The following is a 20,143-nucleotide window of genomic DNA, read 5'->3' on the forward strand; positions in this document are numbered from 1 at the left end:
GTTCATGGGGAGCATCATACATGTTCGGTAATATTTGGCATGGTGTATCATGTATGCAGCATGCAGATACACATAGCAGGAAAATATGATGCTGTGCTGCAGGGTATCACTAAGACCATACTTAGCAGTTTAGCAGGTTGAGTTTAGCAGGTTTAAACTGTACAAGAACAAGAGTGGACATGCTGTCTGTGTGGGCCTCACATGTTCTGTGTCAGTCTGATGATAATGGCAGTGAATAAACATGAGATATGGGTATTCCAAATATCTATATGTCTGTGTCTGTGAGTCAGGGGAACAGACACGTTTGAGTAGCTGACTAATAATACATAATGTAAATCTGATGGTAAAATATTACAACTAGTAACCAAGGATAATTTGAACATGTACTACAACTGTGTCAACACAGTAGTACTACAGGTCATACGCCCTGCTTGAACAACATCCTCATGTGCACATGGGTCTATATTAGTTTGTCAAAAACTAACTTCAGCTAAAGGCCGTTTGTCTAATGCTCAAAACAATGAACATTCTTCACAGGACAGTGAGTTACTTGGCCAACATACCAACTGTCACACTCACAGCACTATAGCAAACCCACCAAGGTGGGGTGCTGCACCCCCACACTTATATATACCAACTCCAATATCACACTACAATGGGGAAAAGGGAAAATTTCCTAATTCTGGCTAAGTACCTGACTGCCCTGTGAAAAACATTCACTGATTTGAACGTTTGATGAACTGCCATTCACTGATTTATGTTCAATAAATAGATGTTCGCTGAAGTTAGTTTTCGGCGAATTAATATAGACCTGTGAACTCAGAATGCCCTATATTCTCCAGATTCATATCCCCATCTGTGAAATGTCATATGATAGTGCAAATGTCCCATAAACTAGGAAGCTTGTATATGTCAGAGACATTGGTTATGCACATGTTAATCATGTCAGTGGTACATGCTTATGCAGAAGTTATGTTTCACACACATACGTCTTTGTCAGTGCTGAAATATAAGCACTGACTAGTTAGTTACTCTTCTGTTTAATCAAAAGTATCCATTGTGTGTTCTTATGTTGCATCTAAGACAATTGTCTAACATGCTTAATGTCTACACTATTACTTAACATTTAAAAGAGTATTGCATGCCTTTTCCTTAATTTTAGGTACCTGATAATTGATCATGCTTTTGAATTATAGTTCATGTATCCTCTAAAGTGATCTTAACAACTTTTTATCCACTCTTTGTTTGTGCTGAATTTTGGGCAATCACTGACTGCTCAAGAAATAAGGGCTACATTTGTTTGCATCTACTTCTTGGAAGTCAAGGCTAATGGAAAAGACATCTGACTCACTAGATTTGCAGATGACTGTAAATTGGTAGCTATCATAGATTCCTCCCCTGACACCAGCATCCTAGTAGAGGATCTAACACAAGCAAATGACTGATGCAAAGGCCACAGATTAAAATTCAGTGTAAGAAATGCAAGCTAATTACTTCATTGATAAAATACCCCTCAGAGATGACCTGATAGAGATCTGGGAACATATGTAAGACAGTAATCTGGTGTTCGACTAAAATGTAGCCAAGATAGTAAGAAAATCATTTTATGTTGCCCAACTCATAAACAACAATATGGCATCCAGGTCCATGGAAGTTATAGTACCACTCTACACAGCCTTTATAAGACCTGTCATTTTGTGCAATGCCCCCTATGGCATGTATCTATCCAGGTACTTGCAACAGTAGGAACTTCCTCAAAGGTTCCTCAACAGGACAATCCAGGGTATGAATAACCAGTTCTATGCAGACACCTTATAGTCCTATCTCTGTACTCAGGCTCTTACAGGCTACTGAGAGGTAATCTATGCCAAGCATATAAGGCAACTTCTGATTGAGCTCTGATGTACATCTGTAAGACAAACAGTACCAGAAAATTAAATCCAAGGACCTAAACGTTGTCTGCGACATACATTGAACCTGCTTGAAGGGCTGCTATTGTCTTAAAGGATCCCTGCACTATGGAATAAGCTCTCCATCTATGTGAATCACAATTCATCCCTGACCCTGGTCAAAAGAAACCTTGAACATTGGATGGGAAATTGCAAATTCAGCCACGGTCTGGTGTCCACAGCTTTGATGGACTGAGGTCGACAGTAAGTAAATTAATCACCAAGTAATATACCCCCATATAACCCTTAGCTACCTCTTTACTAACATACCCCCACCACATAGGTGGGACAAAACTGGATTGGGTTGCACGGTTAGGCTTGTAAAGACCCTAGTGATTGTTACATATAAACATATCAACCTATGAACCTATAACATTTGGGACCTGTTTTTTTTTTCAATGGAATGAGATGAAAAAATCTGATATTTTCTCTTCACTTTCAGTGTTTTCTATTTCATAACATTTCAGCACACAAGGATCTGATATTATATCTGGTAAATATTTAAACTCCAAAACATTCATGTAGGTATAATTACAGTTGCCTGTAGCCTGTGTTTGAGTAAGTAATTTAAAAAATATTTTTACTGTTTGCTGCATTCATAATTATTCATATTCTGATTTCATCAGTAACTACAACAAAGAGTCTAAAAGTCACCAAATTAGAACGAGTAACCACCAACAAGATGACAGTACATAAGGCAAAAAAGAGGTTTTCAGATTAAAAAATCAAGTCTAGATTGATACTACTTTTAAATTACTTTTAATAATAAAAAAAATTAAGCATCTGAATGCTTCAGTCCATACCATTCAGAACTTCATCAGAAATTTTATTTTATTTATTTTTTTATTTTACATTTGTTGACCGGGCTAGTCCAGCTGGATATATGTCCATTTTCAGTAGAGGCCCGGGGAGAAAAGCTCCGCTTTTAAACTAGATAAAATCAAGACAAATGCAAAAGAAACACAATACAAAAAAGGATACATGTAATATGTAAAGTAAATAAAAATTTCTCCATCAGCTTAGGTTATATAGAAACTAAAAATAAACAGATTGTGAGAAGTAGGTCAATAAGGTAGAATGCAGTATTATGACCAAGAGAAAGGGATAGATCATTCAATATTAGTATATAGGGTAAGAATGTGTCTTTAAAAATGCTATAAAAAGGTTATCAAAGGTCAATAAAAAGGTAATGTCAGGTGTAAAAACACAGGGTAGATGGTGAAATTTTAGAGGACAGGGAAGTAGGAGAAAAAATCTGGAGGGTAAGTACAAGTGGAATTAATTATAGTCAAAGTGGAAGAAATAGAAAGGTTTATGTATGAGGTGGGAAGATAAGAGTTCACAGAGGAATGAATAAGTAGTAAGGAGCATGCACAGTGATAGCATGTTGGGAATAAGATACTAGGAAGGGGAAGAGTGAGGAATTGCTGTTATACTTCAAAGTGGGTAAGGAGGAGAGATGTAGAAAAGGTAATGGTGTGGGCGGGTTAGTCTGGGTTAGTACAAGGACAAAGCCATGAATGAATACAAAACATTTAAAAAGACCAATCCATCATCCAATTACATATTTAAATAATTAAGTAATTAATTAGCCAAATAATACCATCAAAATTAAAGTCATACAACCCCTTTTCATAAATATCCTATTACAAAAGCTTGAAAGTTAGAACAATCTAACAAAAGTATAACTTTTTAAAAATGATTCTGGGAAATCAGTCTCCCTTAAAATACACACAGGGTTAAAGGCATTCTCTATAATTTAGCTGCATGTAAGTTTAGAAAAAAGATTTATAGAGACATATTGATTTAAACCAGGGTAGCTAAAGGCATTCACCTTAAATTGCCAAAGCAGATCCTTGTATTTCAGCCTGTTATCCCAGTCACCACCCCTCAGGTTTATCTGTACTAGCTTAATAATAGTAAATCTGAATTCACTGTGAGACACTTTTACTGTGTGTTTATAAAGAGCATTGCTAGTATTTTTAGCTTTAATATTACAAACATGCACATATATTATTTTGCTTAGTGGCCTCCTTGTCTTACCTACATAGAAACAATCACATTTCATGCACATAGCTAGGTAGATCACCACAATTACATTTTTTAAAATTAATCTTGGTTTTCATAAAGTTTTCCAACATCATGAGTTCCCGTTAATAAATATATTTACATTGGGAGCAATATCCACATTGGGCGCAATATGCACATTTAGTTGTGTTTCTCTTTTTACCAGAATTCAGATTTGACATTGGTTTATTGTTTTCAAAAATATTCTTCAAATTCTGAACTGTTTTGAATACAAAGTTGAGTTTTACCCCCATTACTATTGAAATATATCAGGGCTAAACTTCAGAATATTCCAGTTTTTATAAATAACGTCCTTTACATTCCTTGAAACATTGTTGAACTCAGCTACCATCTCCCTATCCAATATTTTATTATTAGTATTATTGGAATCAACTATATTAGGCGTACTATCCCTCTCCAACATAATTCCTAAAACGGGTCTGTATTTTTTACCCCATTTCTTAGCCACCTCAATGGCAATACTTTTCAAAAGTTCAGAGGGGTACCCCCTCTCAGTAAACATCTTTTGCAATTTTTGCTAATTCCTGCCAAACTTCATCTTTCCTAGATGTCATCCTTATAATCATGATGCAATGATCATTATTTAGACTTTTTTTATTCACAAAAGGATGTATACTAGTGTAGGGGAGGAGGTAGGAGTTACAAAAGGTATTTTTTTTAAAAGATTTAAATGTAAAACTTTGGTCAGTAATTTGAATTTTAGTGTTCAAACAGTCAAGCAACCTTTTATTATGGGCAAAGGTAAATTTTAAAAATGAAGTTGTATTAATAAGGTAGCCAATAAATTGGTCAATATTTTCTTCTGACCCTTCCCATAAGCTAACGATGTCATCCAAAATCCTTACATAAAGAGAAATATGTGGGGAAAACTCTTATTGAAAAATATATTTGTTTTAATTTTGATTGTATTATTTGACTAATTAATTACTTAATTATTTAAATATATAATTGGATGAAGAAAAATACAAGGGTCACGATCAGGCCAGCTGATAAGGGTGATGGCCTAGTATTACTGAATACAAGAGACTATTTAATATACATGGGTTTATTATTACAGGATGATAATACTTATAGGTTGATAAATGAAAAAACAGTTGAAAGAATGATATATCAAGTACATCAGGATCTTTATGATTTAATGGCATGCAGACAAATTAGTCATGAGTTTTATTTATTTTTATTAATTGAACATCCAACTATACCATATATCAAAGGTCTCCCCAAAATGCACAACGGCACTTTACCACCACCCCTTCATCCCATAGTTGTAGGACATAACTGAGTTACTGAGAACATCTCAATTTTTATTGAAAAAAGATTAAAACCGTTGGTCTCTAGTATTCCTACTATTCTGAAAGATTCTTATCAACTCATAGAAAATATTAAAAAATTGGATTATGACATATCTGAATCACATCTACTGGTGACTTTAGATGTAAAGAGTCTTTTTACTGCAATTCCTAATTCTTATGGAATGGAAGCTATTAGGTCTTTGTTACATAAGAGTCAGATATATACCAATAATGAACAAATTATATTGAATACTCTACTAGAAATAGTATTAACTAATAATGTATTAACCTTTGATTATCTTTTTTACATTCAACAGTGGGGGGTGGCTATGGGCACCCCCTGCGCAAATACATATGCTAATTTGGCTGTATATAACTGGGAAACTACATGTTTGTTTTCACATCCCACCTATAACAAGGTTCTCTCATACCATAGGTTTGTTGACGATATACTATTGGTATGGGATGGTACCTATGATGAATTGAAAAGCTTTATATCTGAACTAGAAGAAACTACAGATTTTTTAAGGTTTTTGATTGAACATTCTACAACTAACATAAATTTTCTGGACCTTAATATTAAAAAGGATGGGAGAGGTGGACTTATAACATCTCTATACAGAAAAGAGTGCTGGAAAAGCACTCTACTCCAATACGACAGCATGCATCCCAGGTTCATTTTTAAAAATATTGTCAAAGGACAATACATGAGAATTAACAGACTATGTCAAGGAATAGATGAGCATAATGATGAGTTTAATAAATTAGAACGACTATTTCTAGATAGAGGCTATAATTCAGATATGGTAGCCAGGACTAAAGAGATTTTTACTAATAATGCATCTGTTAATAAATATAGTCACCATACATCATTCAGAAGTGGTTATACAGGTTATGATTCCTCCTTAATTTGTTTTACAATTAACTATACCAGTGACAACAAATATTTAACAAATATTATTATGAAGAATTGGCACATCCTAATTACAGATGATGATATTAAACAATTAATAGGTATGACACCAACCTTTTCATATAAGAATTTGAAGAATTTAAAAAGGATACTATGTAATGAAAAAAGGCCTACAAGTTCTATTGCAATTAATACTAATAACAAAAATGATATGGGTACCCATCCTTGTGGAAAGTGTAATTCATGCTCTTGGATATCTAAAGAAAGATACTTTGTACACCCTGAACTATCTTTTAAATATGAATTTAGGTATTCAGCCAATTGTGAAGATACTAATATTGTTTATCTTGCAACCTGTGAATCGTGCTCTGCCTTTTACATAGGTATGACTACAAGACGACTGAAAGACAGAATACAGGAGCATATTTACGTGATTAAGAAAGCTGAACATAAAAATGCTCTTGCAAAACATATTTTAGAATTTCCAGAACATAGTTTTAGGTTCAGGATCTTACAGAGAAGAGAACCAAACACAAGGAAAGGCGACAACTTTAATGATCTGGAAAATTTGGAATTAAGTTGGATACTAAAGTTTAGGGCCCAATATTATCCTGGCCTAAACACATATGTTAGCATTAGATCATTTTTAAAGAAATGTAAATATTAATGAATTGGTTGTATATATATATATATATATATGATTTGCACTATGTGTACAGATATCCCCCCCCCCTTTTTTATATATATATTTGCAAGAGCACAATAGTACATTTTGATGAGTTTTAAGTATTTTCTATATGTCATATACCATTCATACTATAGTATATATTTTATATATATATATATATATATATATATATATATATATATATATATATTTTTATATTTGATTATATCTTATTTATTGCCATACATATTTATATATTTATATATTTATATATTTATATAATATATATATTACAATTTTTCACACATATATTTTTAATTATTTGCTTATGCTTATATATATAGATAGATATATTATACATTTTGAACGTTCTCTAGATAATGTCCTAGGTTATAATATGCAGTACATTTTATGGCATATAGATATATATTTTATATTATTTTAACCTGAATAAAAGTAATTCTTTTATGTCAGATAAATTGGGGTTATACTTTTAGCATATATACAAATATGTGTAATTTTTATATGACTATCTTTATGCATACTAAACTAAGAGTTTAGCGTCTGCATGCTTTTTAAATAGGAACAACTGTCATTACATCGAAAAGCTCTTGATAACATATATTTATTTATTTCAGGTTTTGTTTGTCTGTTAATGACATCTATTTTATTCATACTATACATATTCTCAACATGGTATGAGTACAGACATTCTTATATATTTCCTTTAATTTTGTCATTGTTGTTCATGTTTCGTTTTTTGATTGATATATATATAACTTTCATAGAGCCAATATTGAGTTATACTGTGCTTTTAGAAGGTAGCGTTTATAGCAGAGAGAATTTACTTGGTTTTGCAAGCTAACGAATGATCTAGCATTTATTAGTGCAATAACTCAATTTCAATTCATTAGTTTTTTACTTAATTGACTGATTAGAAGTAATTATTCATGTATATAAAGAGAGCTAATTCTTGTGTATTGTTAATCTGAAGAAGCGTGCCTTGTGTATGCATGCGAAAGTGCTCATCTTCTGTTTTAAATAAAGAAGTGTCTTTTTACGTGGTGGTCGACTTCCAGGTTTCCTTTTTTCGCTATTTACTCCTTCTGCTCTGGAGTCACCTTCGAGGGACAGGTCTGCTGTTTTTTACCATTATTATTGTTTAGTTTGCCTGAACCTGCCCCTACACGATGGAGGGATCGTCACTGGAACTGGACTATAATCCTGAGAGAAACGCCTCTAATTCCAGATGGAACAGTTTGTTTGAGAAAAGAACAAATCCGTTACTTAATATGGAATTATCTACACATGTAAATCCAACTGAACCAGGTACTGTGAACATATTACCAGAATTTAATTCTCTTTTTAAAGAACTGGAAAATAACTTATACAAGCAATTTCGTTTGTTGTGGCAGCGCCGACACCTCGAAACATGTCTTCACTTCAAGGTGCTCCCTAGAGGCATGAGGGTTCTTTGCATGCCCTCATATGGGAACAGCCACCCTGAGCTACTAAAAAACTGACAGAAGCTAAATTTAGACCTTAGCTTCAATTACATCAAATTACTCATTGAATATTTTCTACCGATAGAGAATGAATTATCGGAGAAAACGGATACTTTGTATAAAGACATGGTTAACAGATTTAAAGGGGAAATGTTCACTAACAGACTAGATAATTTTATCTGTCAAGTTGATGCATATGGAGAAAGACTGCAACAAATTAAGTTACGCAAACTCCAGAGAGACCATAGGGATTTCTTGAATGGCCAAGTTTTTGTTTGGCCGAGGAACAACCAGGGGAATGGAACACAAAGGACTGAGTCGATACCCCTCAATGAAGCTGACAGAGGGGTTTAATCAGTTACACTAGACATTTCCCCTTTAACGGATACTACTACACAAAATGATGCAATGGCGGTATCATCAGGCAGACTGAGACACATCACATCTGAATCGGCGAATACTCCACCACCTAACCAAATGGCTTTGAATCAACATCATATTCTGGGAGCTAAACCTAAGACCCAGCAAACGAATATTGAGTCTTTTTTACCGCTACCAGTACGACTGCGAAGGGACTCGAGAGGAAGATCGGTGAGCCGAGGAAGAGGCAAAAGGAAGCTATCAGGAGAACCATACATCAAGAGAGGTCGACTGAGGGATTAAATGACTTAGTTTTTAACTTATCTGAACTTTCACTTACAGACACGGACTATTGTGTACTTAACAAGGGTTTAAGCTTCATACCTGCACAGGTTAGCAACATTTTAGACACCTTAATTGATTTAAGAGCTTTTGCTCGGAAAATAGCGTTGAAATTGTTTTTTAAAAAAGGGTCACGAAATATTAATAATGTAGCTGAATTTGAATGTTTTAAAAGGAAAAGTGCTTTCACACCTGTGCTTCACACATGCATTGAATGTTTCATTAAGGCTTGTGAAAATGATTTATATAAATATTACGCACATCAAAGGAAGGGATCCCTTTCTGTTTTTCACAACTTGACTAAAGATGAATGGGCTTCCATTAACACCTTAGTGAAAAATACAAGGGTCACGATCAGGCCAGCTGATAAGGGTGGTGGCCTAGTATTACTGAATACAAGAGACTATTTAATATACATGGGTTTATTATTACAGGATGATAATACTTATAGGCTGATAGATGAAAAAACAGTTGAAAGAATGATATATCAAGTACATCAGGATCTTTATGATTTAATGGCATGCAGACAAATTAGTCATGAGTTTTATTTATTTTTATTAATTGAACATCCAACTATACCATATATCAAAGGTCTCCCCAAAATGCACAAGGGCACTTTACCACCACCCCTTCGTCCCATAGTTGTAGGACATAACTGGGTTATTGAGAACATCTCTATTTTTATTGAAAAAAGATTAAAACCGTTGGTCTCTAGTATTCCTACTATTCTGAAAGATTCTTATCAACTCATAGAAAATATTAAAAAATTGGATTATGACATATCTGAATCACATCTACTGGTGACTTTAGATGTAAAGAGTCTTTTTACTGCAATTCCTAATTCTTATGGAATGGAAGCTATTAGGTCTTTGTTACATAAGAGTCAGATATATACCAATAATGAACAAATTCTATTGAATACTCTACTAGAAATAGTATTAACTAATAATGTATTAACCTTTGATGATATTTTATACATTCAACAGTGGGGGGTGGCTATGGGCACCCCCTGCGCAAATACATATGCTAATTTGGCTGTATATAACTGGGAAACTACATGTTTGTTTTCACATCCCACCTATAACAAGGTTCTCTCATACCATAGGTTTGTTGACGATATACTATTGGTATGGGATGGTACCTATGATGAATTGAAAAGCTTTTTATCTGAACTAGAAGAAACTACAGATTTTTTAAGGTTTTTGATTGAACATTCTACAACTAACATAAATTTTCTGGACCTTAATATTAAAAAGGATGGGAGAAGTGGACTTATAACATCTCTATACAGAAAAGAGTGCTGGAAAAACACTCTACTCCAATACGACAGCATGCATCCCAGGTTCATTTTTAAAAATATTGTCAAAGGACAATACATGAGAATTAACAGACTATGTCAAGGAATAGATGAGCGTAATGATGAGTTTAATATATTAGAACAACTATTTCTAGATAGAGGCTATAATTCAGATATGGTAGCCAGGACTAAAGAGATTTTTACTAATAATACATCTGTTAATAAATATAGTCACCATACATCATTCAGAAGTGGTTATATAGGTTATGATTCCTCCTTAATTTGTTTTACAATTAACTATACCAGTGACAACAAATATTTAACAAATATTATTATGAAGAATTGGCACATCCTAATTACAGATGATGATATTAAACAATTAATAGGTATGACACCAACCTTTACATATAAGAATTTGAAGAATTTAAAAAGGATACTATGTAATGAAAAAAGGCCTACAAGTTCTATTGCAATTAATACTAATAACAAAAATGATATGGGTACCCATCCTTGTGGAAAGTGTAATTCATGCTCTTGGATATCTAAAGAAAGATACTTTGTACACCCTGAACTATCTTTTAAATATGAATTTAGGTGTTCAGCCAATTGTGAAGATACTAATATTGTTTATCATGCAACCTGTGAATTGTGCTCTGCCTTTTACATAGGTATGACTACAAGACGACTGAAAGACAGAATACAGGAGCATATTTACACGATTAAGAAAGCTGAACATAAAAATGCTCTTGCAAAACATATTTTAGAATTTCCAGAACATAGTTTTAGGTTCAGGATCTTACAGAGAAGAGAACCAAACACAAGGAAAGGCGACGACTTTAATGATCTGGAAAATTTGGAATTAAGTTGGATACTAAAGTTTAGGGCCCAATATTATCCTGGCCTAAACGCATATGTTAGCATTAGATCATTTTTAAAGAAACGTAAATATTAATGAATTGGTTGTATATATATGATTTGCACTATGTGTACAGATATCCCCCCCCTTTTTTATATATATATTTGCAAGAGCACAATAGTACATTTTGATGAGTTTTAAGTATTTTCTATATGTCATATACCATTCATACTATAGTATATATTTTATATATATATATATATATATATATATATATATATATATATATATTTTATATTTGATTATATCTTATTTATTGCCATACATATTTATATATTTATATATTTATATAATATATATATTACAATTTTTCACACATATATTTTTAATTATTTATTTGCTTATGCATATATATATATAGATAGATATATTATACATTTTGAACGTTCTGTAGATAATGTCCTAGGTTATAATATGCAGTACATTTTATGGTATATAGATATATATTTTATAGTATTTTAACCTGAATAAAAGTAATTCTTTTATGTCAGATAAATTGGGGTTATACTTTAAGCATATATACAAATATGTGTAATTTTTATATGACTATCTTTATGCATACTAAACTAAGAGTTTAGCGTCTGCATGCTTTTTAAATAGGAACAACTGTCATTACATCGAAAAGCTCTTGATAACATATATTTATTTATTTCAGGTTTTGTTTGTCTGTTAATGACATCTATTTTATTCATACTATGCATACTCTCAACATGGTATGAGTACAGACATTCTTATATATTTCCTTTATATTTTGTCATTGTTGTTCATGTTTCGTTTTTTGATTGATATATATATAACTTTCATAGAGCCAATATTGAGTTATACTGTGCTTTTAGAAGGTAGCGTTTATAGCAGAGAGAATTTACTTGGTTTTGCAAGCTAACGAATGATCTTGCATTTATTAGTGCAATAACTCAATTTCAATTAATTAGTTTTTTACTTAATTGACTGATTAGAAGTAATTATTCATGTATATAAAGAGAGCTAATTCTTGTGTATTGTTAATCTGAAAAAGCGTGCCTTGTGTATACACGCGAAAGCGCTCATTTTCTGTTTTAAATAAAGAAGTGTCTTTTTACGTGGTGGTCGACTTCCAGTTTTCCTTTTTTCGCTATTTACTCCTTCTGCTCTGGAGTCACCTTCGAGGGACATGTCTGCTGTTTTTTACCATAATTGGATGATGGCTTGGCCTTCATAAATGTTTTGTATTGAAGCACTTTTCATTTCTGATGAAGTCCTTAATGGTAGGGATGGAAGCACTTAGATGCTTCAATTGAATTATTAAAAGTGTTTTCAAAGTAGTACTGATCTAGACATGCTTCTTAGACAGAAAACCTCCATTTACCTTATGTACTGTCACCTTGGTGGTGGTTACAGATTCTGATTTCAGCATGAAAACTATAATTTTTTGGATCATGAGAATAGCCTTAGGTAATATATTAATGTATTTTTTATGTGTATAAAGATATATTTCTGCTGCTCAGACTGGGCAGAAACATACAGTATCTAAATATTTGCTCAGTCCTAGCTATGCAATATCAGTGATACTCTAAAAATATGAAATAAAGGTGATGTGATGGGTTTTAAGAAAATTTTATTCAAAGCTAGTATGTGTGATTTGTTTGGAGGAAGATCAGTCATCAAAATGATAAGCTCTTATTTTGTAAATCTTTCAAACATGCTGCTTTGATTTCTTCAGGCAGAAGGTATTGCTAATGTAGGTCATTGAGAAGTTAAACATAACACATAGATGTTGATTATGGTTTTAGCTTAGAATTCACACAGTATTAGCAGTTAGCATTATCAGAATTAGCAAATTAGCTAGCTCACACTGTGTTGTGGGAGAAATTACATATCTTAAAAAGTTGTCAACTCTGTGGTTATAGGTTCATAGGTTCATACTAGGCTATCTGCCTTAGGGCATTTATAAGCCTAGCCAGAGTGTGTTTGGCTTTCGCCACCCATTTTAAATTAATTTTGCTATGCCCTTTTTCGAGGTTAGTATACTGTGCCTCTGTCTAACAGTGACACAGAAGTGATACCCGGGGTAAACCTACGATCTCCCATCCACTCATCAAGATTCCTCTTGAAGAGAGTCAATGAGGGACTCTGCCTAACCTGGACTGGGATTTTATTCCAGAGTGAAGGGAGCCTCTGGGTTATGAATCTGTCCCGCCAGCATGTCCTATTTATTTCAGTGCTGAGGTTCAAGTCTCTCAAGCACATAGCTCGATGGGATTTGGATTTTCTGAGGTGCAGCATGTCCATTAATTCCGGGTTGGACATGGCTTTATAAGTCAGGCACAGATTGCCTCTGAGCAGGCGGTATGCCACTGAGTAGAGCTGGGGTTTCTTTAACCGGGCAGCATATGGCATCTGTTTGAGCCCTTTGATCCTCTTGGTGAGGTACTTTTGGGGTCTTTCCAGTTGCTGCAGATGTCTGGTAAGGTACATCCCAAAAGGGGCATTGTACTCAATTATGGGCCTGATGAGGGATGAGTAAAGAGGCACAATGACCTCCCCTGATCTAGATGTGAATCCCTTCATGATTAGGTGGGCTATATAAAATGTTTTTCTAACCACTTTGGCCACGTGGTTGTCAAATGAGAGATTGCTATCAACTTGGGTCCCCAGGTCCCTAATTACTTCTTCTGTACTTAATGGATTACCACCTATGTGGTAATTTGTGGGCACTTTGTTTTTGCCAAAGGGGATGGTTATACATTTTTTGGCGTTTAGCTTGAGACCACGGCTCTGGCACCAGTTGTCTGTTTCTATGAGGCCCTTTTGGAGGATGATTGTGTCAGCTGGAGAGTCGATTATGGTGCCCAGTTTGCAGTCATCTGCGAACTTGGTCAGCCACAGTCCTTCCGTGTTGGCCTGTACCTCCGAGAAATATATACCGAACAAGAGAGGTCCCAGGCTGAGCCTTGTGAGACGCCACTTGTAACTGGTTTGGAGTCTGACATGGCTCCAGCAATTCTAACCATGTGGGTTCTGTCCTTGAGCCAGTTTGCAACCCATCTAGTGATATAGGGGTTTATATTTAAGCTGGTGAGCTTATCTATAATGCCCGAGTGGGGTATTGTATCGAAGGCTTTTGTGAGGTCCAGGTAGGCTGTGTGGACCACCTTCCCCTCGTCAATGGCCTTGGTGACTGTTTCAAAGAAATTAACCAAGTTTAAGAGGCAGGATCTGCCCTTAACAAAGCCAAACTGGGTAGGATCCAGTGTCTGTAGGTCCCCATTATCTTTATTTATGAGGTCCATGATGATCCTTTCCATAGCTTTGCAGACCAAGCTAGTCAGACTTATGGGGCGATAGTTTCCAGGATCCGTTGAGGTACCACCTTTGTGGTAAGGGACCACTGTTGCTGTACGCCACTCTTTGGGTACATATCCTGTATTAAGGCTGAGACTGAACAGTAGTTTTATGTTTGGGTTTAGCTCTTCTTGGAGTTCATGTAGGACGCAGCCTGGGACACTGTCTGGTCCCATTGATGCTGTGTTTTTTGCTTTGGAGAGGGCAGCTCTTACCTGAGCATCTGAGATGTCAGGGGGCAGCATTCTGCTGGGATAGATATTTGCCCTTTTGGTGGAGAGGGGGGGGGGAGTTTGCGCTGAACCTGTCAGCTAGGATGTTGGCAATGTCTGTGGGTTCGGTGTATTTTTTGTCATTTTGGACTACAGCATATCTGGGAATTCCCACCCAGGTTCCTAACATAACTAAAGAAAGCCTTGTGATTATCCTTAGTGTCCTGTGCAGTTTTTCTCTCAAAGCTGGTCTTAGACGATTTTATGAGTGCCCATAGTTTTTGCTAATACTGATCCGAGATGCCTTCCCTTTTTGGGATTTTGCTCTATCATGTAGTAGCTTCCTCCTTCTATTGTATAATTTGTTTATGGCTGGGGTCCACCAGACAGGATGTCTGCCTTTGGAGGACTGGGTCTTGGTCTTATTTGGGATTTTATGATCCATGCATTCCTGAAGGTGTTCATAGAATGTGTTTATAAAGGATTCTGCGGTCTGGGCCATATTTTCCACAGGCCCGGGGGCTTTGAAGAATTCCTCCTCAGTTTTGAGGAGTGTGAAATTTGCTTTAGAGAAGTTTTTCACTGTGGTTTTCAGGGCAGGAGGTGGAGTCGGGATGTGAATATCCAGTGAGATTAGTTTATGGTCTGATCTTACCAGTGAGTGATACACATGTGGTCTGGAGCATAGAGTCCCCATGTTGGTGATGATCAGGTCCAGTATGTTTTCCCCTCTTGTGGGAGTGGTAACAAGTTGTTCCGTAGCATTTGAGTTTATAAATTCTAGGAACCTTTGGGCTAGGGTGTTGGAGCTGGAGTAATACTCCCAGTCTATTTTTGGGTAGTTGAAGTCGCCCAGTATAATGGTGTTTGGAGAGACCTTAATATTTCCCAGTGTTCTCAGGAAGGCTGAATGGGGTTCCTGGGTTTGGGAGGGTGGTCTTTAGCAGGCTATAAACTGGAAGGCAGTTTTACCCACTGTTAGTTGCACATGGATAGTCTCTGATGCTTTGTGCTGTGCCACCAACCTGGAGGTGTGGGTATCTTTGACGAATATTGATACTCCCCCTCCTTTTGTGGTTCAGTCCAAGTTTTGGGGCCGAAAAGCATGGTATGAGGTATAACCTGGTAGTGCTGGGGTGCTCTCGGGAGCCTTGAACCAGGTTTCTGTTACTGCACAGATATCGATGTTCTCCATGCTAGGGAGAGTTTCGAGTGTGTGCATCTTGAGGTTTAGACTTCTGGCGTTGAGTAGCATTACTCTTAGTTTCTTATCCCTTGTGATACCTATGGAGGTGGGTTTGTCTTTTGAGCCTTGCCTAAAAAAGGCACTATGGGGATAGGAAGAGCCTTTGCCAATATCCGGAAGCCCAGGGGTGACAGGTGCAAGCCGTCCCTAGTGAAGCATCATGGCTTGTCGAGCATATCATCCCAGGCTGACAGGCATTGGATCCCCTATGAATGACACCAATACTTAAGCCAATTGTTGAAATTGATCATCTTGTCTTCATATTGTGGCATCATTCTTGGTGAGAGTAAGATGCTACTCAAGGTCAGGGTCATACCGGCCTGGGCTACATGCTCAGAGAGCTCCTCTATGTCTCTTTTCATGTAGTCCAGGGAGGTACGTCTCAGGTCATTCACACCAGCATGGACAATGACTGAGTCATATTTGTACTTGCCTTGGAGTGACCTGAGTGCTTGTGTTATGTGGCGGATCCTAGCGCCCGACAGGCAGCTCACCGTGACCTTCTCCTTGTTCAGCGTGGTGAGCGGGACGTCAGTGTGCCTGACGATAGAGTCACCTATTACAAGTGTATCAGGTGTGTTGTTTAGCCTTAAGGGCTGTGACTGTTCGGCACACTGGCTTTGTGAGCTATGTGTTGCACGTGTTTTGTTTTGGGGTAGCGGTTGCTTGGGTGTCTGCTTTGGAGGTCTCTGCTGCTTAGGCAGATTTTTATTTAGAGCCTCCGAGTATGTTTTTGTGTGTTTATGTGTTTGGTTTGCTGTCGTGGTAGGTCTATGTGAGACTGTAATTGTAGTGAGTGTGGTTTCCTTCTCCTCCTGACTGGTTTTGCCAGTACTGAGTTGAGAGAGCTTTGCCTCCAGTATGGCTATATAGTTGCATCTCTCACATGTGTTGGAATTTGTTGGGAGGAGGAGAAGGTTGTCTGTGTACATGAGGCAGTTGTAACATTGCCTCAAAATTCCCAGATTCACCAGCTGGACTGGAGAGGAGATTGACAGCTGACCTTTGGACATGCTAGAATAGTATTGGGAATTCCTTTATAATTGAAAAAAAGGGCCAATGGGGAACAAGGTACTCAAGGGGAGTTTGTGAGGGTGTAGTGCTTTTAATTTTTTAGTGCTGACTTATATAATTGCTTTAGTGAGCAAGTGCCAGATATCTTAAATGCAATGTGTTACAGGTAACTTAAATGCAAAAACGACAAACAGTAACTTTCTTTCAAGTGAAACAAGGAAATAAGTACAGTAAGCAATGCAGATATCACTAGGGATCCACAGAAGCACTGAAAAGCCGCGTTTTAGGTGGAATTAGCGTTTCAGGAAAATAACAAGCAAACAAACAACAAGCATACAAACAAGGCTAGATTCAGCAGGCCTGGATCTAGTCTATGCTACAGCAAACAAGGTGTACCAATTTCAGTAAGAAACAGTTCAAATATGCAAGCACTATAAGCCTTTAACCAGAAATTTCCAGCTCAGAAGGGCAGAGTCCAGCCTCTCCTCCCACAAGAGTGCAGACCACGAACCTTCTTAATGAAAAATAACTGGCCTGAAGCCCAAGTGCTTAAACCAGAACTAATACACTTTTAGAATAACAGACACTGAGCCCTCAATCAGCAGTTCCCAACATAGAAGGATGTAAGCTACCTGTCCTGCCACCACAGTGCAGGCCACAAACTGAATGGAGACAGAAGGGCCTGGCACTGAAAAAATGATATGATGCTAGATTGGTTTCCACGCATGGAATGAGCGTAATGCTTGTCATTTTGAGGGCAAGGAAGCGTTAATGTAACTAACGAACAGCAGTACACTGTGTATGATGTGTGATCAAAGGATGGATGCATACTAAACTATCAGTCAGTGACCAGAGGTCAGAATCAAACCCTATACATTGTGCCTGTAAGGTAAACAGCTCTAACCATCATGCCAGCTCTACTTCATTCCTGTGCATGCAGCTATCCATTTAAATAATCAAAAGAGGATATGGTTGAAGTTATAGGTTGAGTAAGAGCACTATTACATAGTGGGGGTGGGGGGTTGGTGCATTTTACCTAAGGATACAAATATCCTGTGGGAAGTGATACCAGGATTTAAGAGTTTCAGAATACGTAATTCTGTAACAGCAACAGAATGGCATATGCAAGGGCAAGAATGCATTGTGATAGCCAAATAGATAACTGAATGTAGATCAAAGAAAGAAAAGAAATATAAAATGGTGAAAGGAAAGGATACCACAGGTCAAACAGAGTACATCATGCACACAAGAAGATGACAAGACAGTCTGCCTCACCACTAAGATCCCTAGCAGTGCAAGCTGAAAAGGTGAGGGCTATACTGCAGAATTGTCTTAAACTGCTTGACAGTCTTAAATAAGTTCTTGGAGGGACAAAGGAATAGGAGCTTAAATGTGCTCCAGGTGTGCATGAGTGGCAGAAATAAGTACCTCATCAGAAACAAATGGCCAAATAGTGATTACAATAGCTAGTTAGCAGGAACTGCAATGTTACAGAGAAGCTCTACAAAAGTAGCATGGTTGAAAGTTTATTCTATTAACATATATGTTGAGTAAAGTCTTTCTCCTTCATCTGGTTATGTTTAAAATATGGAATAAATGCATAAATATAAATGAAAGCCTGAAACATGTTAGCCTGTATTCAGCAGCAGATAAACAAAACTCCTGTGCACTTAAACATGATTACAGTATAAGCCACAAACATGTTATTTACATTCGGCAGTTCCATGAGGTACTTAGGCTGCGCATGTGAATGCCCCATGAGTGCTACTCTCGCTATTCTGGAAAGGTTTGCTAACAGCAGCTCTGACTCACTGTCTGAGAAATGTGCAAGAAACAGAAGCTCACAAAATAGACATTTGTTTAAATTATATAGTGACAAGAAACATTATTTGACAGGCACATGGTAGGGTGGGGTGCTTCTTGTGACTACATTAAGAAAGGAATTTGAAGAAAAGACAGCTTATAGGAAATTAAAAAAGAACTAATATAAACTAACATCTCCGGTTTTGTTTTAAAAGGCACAGCTGCAACAATGGTTATGGCAGCTGGGAAGTAGGGTGGAGGTGTTTTGTGCAACTGCACCCCAGAGCACAGTCTTGGCAGGGAAATGTAGAAATAAAAACAGTCTGACTTTCCATCTTCTGAGAACCTATTGGAACTTTATTTTTAAAACAAGTACTTTTTATTCTAGTAAATAGTTTATTATGCACATGAAGTAAATGGCAGTGAAATGTGTCTGTAATTTAAACACATCAAAGTTATCTTGAGTATGGATTTCTGATGTAATATCAGAAACAAATCATAATGCTTCTTAGTCGTCTTATTAATATGTCATTTGCATGGCTTTAGCAGAGCTGAAATCTGTTGCATGAAAATAGGTTTTAAAGAATTTAATCCATGTTTTCAGTTTACAAGGCTACAAACAATAAATGTGTCTGCAGAGTCCATTACGATAAATAAAATGTATTATATGTTTCCCCTCTGGTACAATTTTGTTTCCTTCCTTGATATGTTTTATGTCCCCCAAAGAAGCTGCAGTAAAACTGCAGCTCTAAGAATAATGGAAAACATTGCATTAGGTGAAAGAAATATAGAAAATTCATTTGGAGGACTTGCTCTAATCATTAATAATAACAAATTTAATATTTGACTTCCTGACATGTTACATAATTATCCTGTAGCATTCCAGTGTACTATGCCAAAATTAATGCTACAACTATATTTTATAATATTTGTATGAAGAATAATATTTTTGCACAATAGCAGTCAGGGGAAAAAACACAGGGAAAAAAAAGACCATATTTTTGTCTTTGAAGTGGCCTTTTCGGTGACATCAATCTCTCAGCCGATAAATCTCAGAAGAGATTGTAGAGCTCATTGCAAACAGGTAAAGCTGAGACTTGAATAATCGGGCTTATTAATCTGAATTCTTAGTCACACGTAATCATTTTGTTTGTGAAATGAATTTAGTAGGTAGTAAAGCTTTTGATTTTCCCTCAAGACTGAACGATCTTAGAGTTA

Source organism: Protopterus annectens, chromosome 3.part0 (assembly GCF_019279795.1).
Source record: "Protopterus annectens isolate FY-2018-M chromosome 3.part0, PAN1.0, whole genome shotgun sequence".
NCBI lineage: Eukaryota > Metazoa > Chordata > Ceratodontiformes > Protopteridae > Protopterus > Protopterus annectens.